The following is an 8,140-nucleotide window of genomic DNA, read 5'->3' on the forward strand; positions in this document are numbered from 1 at the left end:
TTTAGCTCTTTGTTTTTTCTTTTATTACCAAATATATACCTTTCATTTCTGCGTATGCTCTTTGCCCCGCGACTCTGTGCGATCTGGGCAAATTAGAAACAGAGAGGAAGGATTTTTCTCATGCATATGCTCTTTTCCGTCGCGCCTTAGTGTGATCTCGGAAAATATATAGTTTCTGGGTAAAGCTAACTTCAAGCCGTAAGGTTTGTTTTTTTGTATGTTTGTGTTGGGTTTTGTGTTTTTTGTTTTTTAGGAAAGAAAAGAGCTTTCTCAAGTAAGCACGCAGCCCAAAGCTTCAGTGACTAAAAAAAAAAAAAAACCCTTCATCTTTTCCAAAAATTACCAGCCTTTTAATCTAGCTCACTTGGTCCAAAGCTACTTTATGAGAATAGAGGTTTTGAGTTCAAGTCTTTCTTGGTCCAAAGCTACTTTATTATATTAATTTTTGAAAGGGGGTGGATTTTTTTTAATATAACATTATCATTCATTTCCGCACATTCCCACACTTCGTCGGCATCTTTAACAACTTTTCTTCAAAAAGCCATAACTTCTTCATCTGGAAGCCGTTTTCAGAGCCTTTTTTTTTTTAAATAGCCTTTTTTTTTGAGATCTTTTCATTGGAACACTTATTTTCAGCATATATGGCTTCATTTTCTATTAAAAATTGAAATTCCATGCCAAGTTATTCTTGACAACACTAACTACTTCCAATGGTGGTCCTACATTGTGGATTTACTAAGAAGTAAAGGTCTTTACCAAATAGCCTTAGGCCAAGAAACCAAACCAAAAGATGAAGACAAGGTAGCCAAATGGGAAAATAGGCAAGATCAAGCACGTGGGTTGATAGGGATGTATATTTCTCCAGACCTTAGATTCCATATTGCAGAACTTGATACAACTGATGAACCAATGAAACAGATCACTAAAGTTTTTGGAATTAAAAATGAACTTAGAGCCCATCAACTCAAAATTGAGTTGCTTACATTGGACCCCAATAATTTTTCTTCCATTGAAGATTTTCGTCCAAGTTCAAGACCCTTAGACTTCTCTTGGAAGGTGTTAAGGTTAAGAAAGAAGATGGTAACCTTATCCATTCCATTCTTACTAAGTTGGGACCAAATTACTCTATGTTTGTTTCCACCTTCCATTCTACAAGAGAAGCCTTAATTTCTCAAGGACAAGCCTACAAATCCCCTTCCTTTGATTCCTTTTGTGATTCTTTAATAAGAGAACAAGAAAAAATCTTACACCTTGGTCTTCTTAATCTTGGAAACTCTTCTAAGAAAGCCTTAGCCGTCTAGCAGCAACCAAATTCAAAGAATCCTAAGAAGCCGTATCCTAAAAAGAATGGTCCTAAACCAAACAAGGGTCCTAAGCAATTTTAGCCTCAAAATGAAAAATCATTTCAACAAAATGATAAGGCAAATAAAAATAAAGTGAAGAAGATTGATAGACATTGCCACTTTTGTAATTGAGATGGCCACTTAGAATCCAAATTCTTTAAGAAGACGGAAGCCTTGGAAGCAGCAATGAAGAAGAACAACATCCATTTGTAGCACTCTTCAACTTCAAATTCATCGTCAGGGATAACACTTTCTGCATGTGGTTGTCAAACATCTCAGTTTGGTTATGCACTAAATGTATCTTCTTTTTCTAATTCTCATGAGTGGCTCACTGATTCTGGAGCTTCTTATCACATGGCCAAAAACAAAGCCATGTTTTCTTCTTTAAATGATTGTAACACCAAAAAATATATATGTTGGTGATGATAGATCTCTTAGTGTTGTAGGAACTAGAACTATTCATATAGAAAATGGTCAATTTAATGATATATTATGTGTTCCAACCTTATCCTGCAATCTTCTATCTGTATATCATATAACTCATTCAGGTGAAGGCAAAATTGTTGAATTTTCACCTCACGATGTTGTAATTAAGGACCTAAGAGATCCTAGACAGATTTTAGCTATTGGCATTGTTGATGATTCTACAAGGTTGTATAAGTTTAACAACTTTGGGTCATCAAATATTCCCTCGGTATTTGTTGCTCATAACGATGAAGTGAGCAAACTTCGGCATGAGAGATTTGGTCACTTAAACTATCGCTCCCTTCAGAATCTAAGTAAAGAAAATATGGTGACAGGTCTTCCAATGGTATCTTGCAGAGATGGTGTTTGTTTCGGATGTGTACTCGAAAAACATCATCAAGATAGTTTTGAAAAACGTGCCTCTTGGCATGCCTCAACCCCTTTACAGCTTGTGCATAGTGATTTATGTGCTCCACTTCTAGTTGTTTCATTCCCTGGCTACAAGTATTTCTTAACTTTCATTGATGATTTCTCCATACGCACTTGGGTATACTTATTAAAACTCAAGAGTGAAGTATTTAACATGTTTTTGGCCTTTAAGGCCTTTGTTGAAAAACAATTTGGACATCAAATTCTTAAGCTAAGATCTGATAATGGCGGAGAATATGTTAACAACAAATTCATCAACTTTTGCACTGAGAATGGAATTCAAATGCAACATATTGTTCCATATACTCCACAACAAAATGGTGTAGCTGAAAGGAAGAATCACACCTTAAAGGAAATGGCTAATTGTATGATTCAATCTAAAGGACTTAGTCTTAATTTCTGGGCAGAAGCAATTAATTGTGAAAATTACATAATAAATCGCACTCCTACCAAGGTTTTAAAGAATATCACTCCAAAAGAAGCATGGAGCTCAATTAAACTAGATGTAAGTCACTTTCGTGTTTTGGAAGTGAAGCATGGGCCCATATTCCAGATGAGAAACATAAGGCTTTAGAATCTAAGAGTGAAAAATGTATTTTTATTGGATATTATGAAGATGTCAAAGGATATAGACTTATTCCACTTAAGTACAAAAATGTTATCATTAGAAGAGATGTAAATTTTATTGAAAATATATCGGCCTACGAGCCTAGTTCGGCGGATGTGCCACCTCTCTCTATCTCTTCCACGTTTGAAAATATTTCTTCTTCAGATGATGAAAGCGAGGATGAAAATCCTCCTCCACCTTCTCAGGATCCTTCTTCAATGCCTCAACTTTCAAAATGGGTCCGTGCTACTCGGGATGCAGCAGGCGCTCTTGTCGGTGATCCTACAGATCAACAACATACACGTTCTCAGTTTGATAGAGCCTCTTCTTTACTGGCTCAAGCTTCATCGAATTATGATCCTAACACCTTTGCAGAAGCTTCAGGCCATCTAGATTGGGACACAACTATGAATGAAGAATATCATTCATTATTGGCAAATGATACATGGGATCTTGTTCCTCTACCAAAGGAACGAAAACTTGTTAGATGCAAATGGGTTTAAAGAATCAAGTATGGACCAGATGGGAAAGTTGATAAACATAAAGCTCGTCTTTTTGCTAAGGGTTTCTCCCCTGTTGCCAAAATGATCCGCCTTGTTCTTTCCCTTGCTGCCTCTTTCAAATGGGAAGTCTATTAGATGGATGTTAAATCTGCCTTCTTGCATGGGGACTTGCATGAAGAAATCTATATGGAACAACCTATTGGCTTTATACAAACAAACTCTAGCCTTGTATGTCAGCTTAAGAAATCCCTTTATGATCTCAAGCAAGCTCCTCGAGCTTGGTACGCTAAAATGGATAGATTTCTTTTAAAAACTGGATTTTCTAGGTGTCATTCTAACAATACTATCTACACCAAGAAAATGGGCAAGTCTCTTATCATTCTTGTTCTTTATGTTGATGATCTTATCCTCACTGGTAGTGATCCCAACCTTATAAACCATGTGAAGTCCAGCCTTAAAAAGAAGTTTGAAATGACAGAGTTAGGACACTTTCATTATTTTCTTGGTCTTCAAGTCTTGCAATCCAAGGAAGGTATTTCCCTTTCCCAGTCCAAGTATGCCTGTGATATTCTATGCCATTTTCACATGGAAGACTGTAAGCTAGCCCCTTCTCCCTTTCAGTCTGGATCCAAACTTTCCGTCACTTGTACTTCCCCTGAAGTTGATGCTACCTTATACCGTCAACTTGTAGGAAAACTTTTGTATCTAACCCATACTCTTCCTGACCTTTCCTTTGTTGTTGGCCTTATTGCTCGGTTTATGAAAAACCCACATGAAATTCATTGGAAAGCAGCTAAAAGAATACTTCGTTATGTTCTAGGTACAATCCAGTTTGGGATTCATTATAGTGCAAAAGCATCTCCTCTATTGGTTGGTTTCAAAGATTCTGATTGGGCTGGTGACCCTGATGATCGGAAGTCTACTGCAGGTTATGTGTTCACTCTTGGTTCTGGACCTATTAGATGGGCTTGCAAGAAACAAAGTGTCATTTCTCTTTCTTCAGCAGAAGCAGAGTATCATGGGGCCATAGGAGCTAGTAAGGAAGCCTTGTGGCTTCGTCAGATCCTATCATAGTTTGGCTTTCAGCAACAACATCCGACTACACTTTGGTGTGATAATCAAAGTGCCATTCAACTATGCAAAGATCCAGTCCAAAATCAGAGTAGCAAACACATTGAACTGCTCATGCACTTCATCAAAAATCTCATTCGTGACAATGTTCTTGAAGTACAATATTGTTCAACAGATGATCAAGTTGCAGACATCTTTACAAAGGCTCTCACAGAGGCGAAGTTTACTAATCTTCGATTTATGGTTGGAGTTCAGGAAGTTGTCACTAAGGGGGGATAGGCTCTAATGCCTCCTTCCTTCTCCTATTGTGTCATATTTGTACATCCTTCAATCCTATCCCAAGCTGTTCTTAAGGGGGGATGTTAGGATATTCCGACACATAGGAAATAGTTAAGTATAACTTGGTCTAGTGTAGAGTTAGGTAAAGTGTGTTTCTTTACTATGTACTTTTGTAACTTACAATCTGACGGTCACGATATGTAGTGATCCGACGGTTTATTCTCTCCTTGGTATTACCGACACTTGATCCGTGGCTTAACACCCGATTGGTCCATGATCTCTATTTAAAGAGCATGGAGGGTCATTTGTAGGGTAACCGTTAATGAGAGAAGCTTATGTAAAATTTCATTCTTTTATTAATAAATTGCCTAAAGTGGCCGTGTTGGCTCAGGCCATGGACTGTTTCCCTCTTTGAGGGTTTTAACCACGTCAACAATACTGGTGTATTGATATGTGATATGTTTGCAAGTGGTGTCCTTTGCTGTTCTATCTGAGGAAATTACCCTGTAAATTCCTACAAGAGATAAGCCTAAATTCCTCAAAGGATGATGGATCCTATGATTTAGGGATTAAAGCCAAGAAGTTAGAGTTGAATAGTTCATACATCGATCCTTTATCCCGGGATTCCTCCACCACCCCAGTGAGATCATCCACTATAAAGCTCAAATAAATGTTGAAATAATTCCATTGTCCACCCATCCAGCCCCAGACTCTTATCCCTCTGTATGGATTTTAAGATCCCTTCTACCTCCCCTCTTGAGACCAGTGCCATGGGTAGATCATTTTCCTCCTCCTCAACATACCTAGGGAATATTTGGGCAAACCATATCACTTCTGCTATTGATACCTCTTTTGGGGCTTTAAAAATATTTTTGAAGTGATTTCTACCCAACAAGGCTAAATCAACAAAGGATTTTTTAGTTTCTCCTGCCTCCATTTTTAGTCCCTAGAGTGTGTTTGAATTTTTCCTCCCTTTTGCATAATTCTGAAAAAAAATTGAACTTTCATTCCCTGCTGCTAACTAAGTTGCTCTACATTTTTACCTACACTACTCTTCACTATCATTAAGAATTTTCCTTCTTTCAGTCTCCATTTTTTTTATCCTTTCCCTCTTCTCCACTATCTCGTAACCGTCCACTTCCAAACTCTCCATTAGATCTAATTCCTCCCCTATCCCTCTTAAGGCAACTTCATCTTTTATCTTCTTTGCTTTTTCCCATTCTATGGTTTCATTTTTGATTCACTTTAAGTTCTTCATGAAGGATTGAGCTAAAGACAACCCCTATTCACCAACCAGTGGCCTCCAAGTAGCTTTAATCAAATTATTATATGAGTCTTCCTTCAGCCATACCAGATTAAATTTAAATGGAAACCTCGGTTTTTTGTTAGGTCCTTTCATTTCCAGTAGGATGTGGAGGTGGTCTGAGTCCCCTCCTTCACCCACCCATTGTCTAAAACAAGGAATCTTGATTGCCAATTCCTCTTTTACAAGAAAAAGGTACAGCCTATTGGCTACCCTTGCCTCCCCCACTCTCCTATTCCTACAAGTAGGTTTAGATTTCATCAAATTTAAATCTAATAGCTTGCCAATCCGGATCTTGTTCAGAAATAAATCTGTTGGTGGGTCATCTTGTGCTACTGGACCCCATGTTTCCGACAAGCCCATGGATAAATTCAAATCCCTCCCCCACCACCAAGTTTTGATTATTCATAATGGATTTGGAGAAAAGGTTATTCCAGAAGGACACCCTGTCCTGACATTGCCCATAGATATTTAGAAGTAATAATTTCGAACATAGCTCCTAGGAGTAGACCTTAGCTCCCAAAACCAACTCCGATCCCAAGGAGTTTAATAACTTCAGAATACCATCTTTGACTCCTAGAGCCAATCCATCGGATCTTCCTTTGGCATCCATAGTCATGAATATCCAATGCAGAAGCATTTTGTTTAGGGCCAGTTTAATCTCCTCTCCTACTCTAAGGGTTTCTTCGAGAATAATAACATCAGGACATTAACATTTAAACAAAGACTTCAATGCTAGTTTTTTAGTGGCATGGAAAAACCTCGACAATTAAAAGACAACACTATCATTGGGTCACTCAGGATGGGGCCTACACTGCTCTAAGCACCCCTTTTAATGATAAGTGTTTTCTGCCAACAATGTCATTTTTTTCTCTTTGCTGAGCCTTTGAAAGATTGGACTTCCTTCCTCTAGTCTTTTGAGGTCTAGTCGATATTAGAGGGAATCCCAGACCACCCACAGCTCCAATGGGAAATTCCTTCTTCTCACGAGGCTGAAATTTATAATGAGGCTTCTCTATTGATTTCTCATATGGATTATAGGTCACAGGGCTCGATGAAAAGGGTTGGTTCAGATGAATCTTCAGAATTGAGGTAATGATACTATCTAGGGCTTCATTCACAGATTCTACATGCATATTTTCCAAAGAAAAAGGTCCAAAAGGACCATGCCTCATGATCAAATTGAGCAAAGACATAACGAATTTTAAAAAGGGAGGAATGGGAGAGAGAATAATACCCTCCAAATGTGCAACAAAGATTGTTGCACCTCTCACCACCAGCTCTTCTCGAACCAACTCTTCAGTCTTTTCCTGCTCTTGCATGACCACTTCCTCCATTTGCACTTCTTGGATTTCTTGAGTTTCCATCGACTCCTGGTCTCCTTCCTGCCTGTTCCCCAAATCCTCTGCTTGAGCATTTTCCTCCTCTTCTCTCCAAGGACGATTTGTGTTTCTAACATCTCCTTTGTACCTTCTTCTCCTCCTGAAGCCCAGGAGATAGTCCCTTGCAAGATGCCCATATTTATGGCATCATTGGAAGTGGAGGGGGAGCTGTTCATAGTCTATGATTTGGGTAAAAGTTAATTCTTTATATTTAAGGTGTATCTCCTTTGCCAATCCTTACCTTGGATCCAGCCTTACCAAAATGCGGGCTAGCCTCTTGTCTCTTATTTCAAGAAATGACATGTCTGCCTCCAAGAAAATACCCAAAGTGTTTCCAAGGGATTTAAACACTTCTGTTGTCCAAAACTATGGAGGTAGCACTGGGAGACGAACCCAAACCGAGATCTCCCCCACTTTTTCTCTCCAGGCATCAAAAAGAGGATTCCATTTTTTAAACAAAATTGGTTCTCTACCAAAACACCAATTGCACCTCAATACCCATTCGAGAGTTTCTCCCTTACCAAATTTATCCATGAACCAACCTCTAGCAAGAGTGGTCACTTAAAATTGATGGATAGGTGCCTCCTTCCATGCTTTGGATATCCATTATGTAATGTAATTTGCTGAGTATTTTTTCCCCTTGGCTCCGCCGACCAAGGTTACCTCTGCCGCTTCCATAACCCTGTCATATGAATTTCAACTCGAAGGACCAAATTTGGGCATACCTCCTTATTCTTAATTAGTTTATCTTTCTTCCT

Source organism: Pinus tabuliformis, chromosome 9 (assembly GCF_031772625.1).
Source record: "Pinus tabuliformis cultivar Carrire ecotype Pingquan chromosome 9, CPIR1, whole genome shotgun sequence".
In the NCBI taxonomy this organism is placed as follows: Eukaryota; Viridiplantae; Streptophyta; class Pinopsida; order Pinales; family Pinaceae; genus Pinus; species Pinus tabuliformis.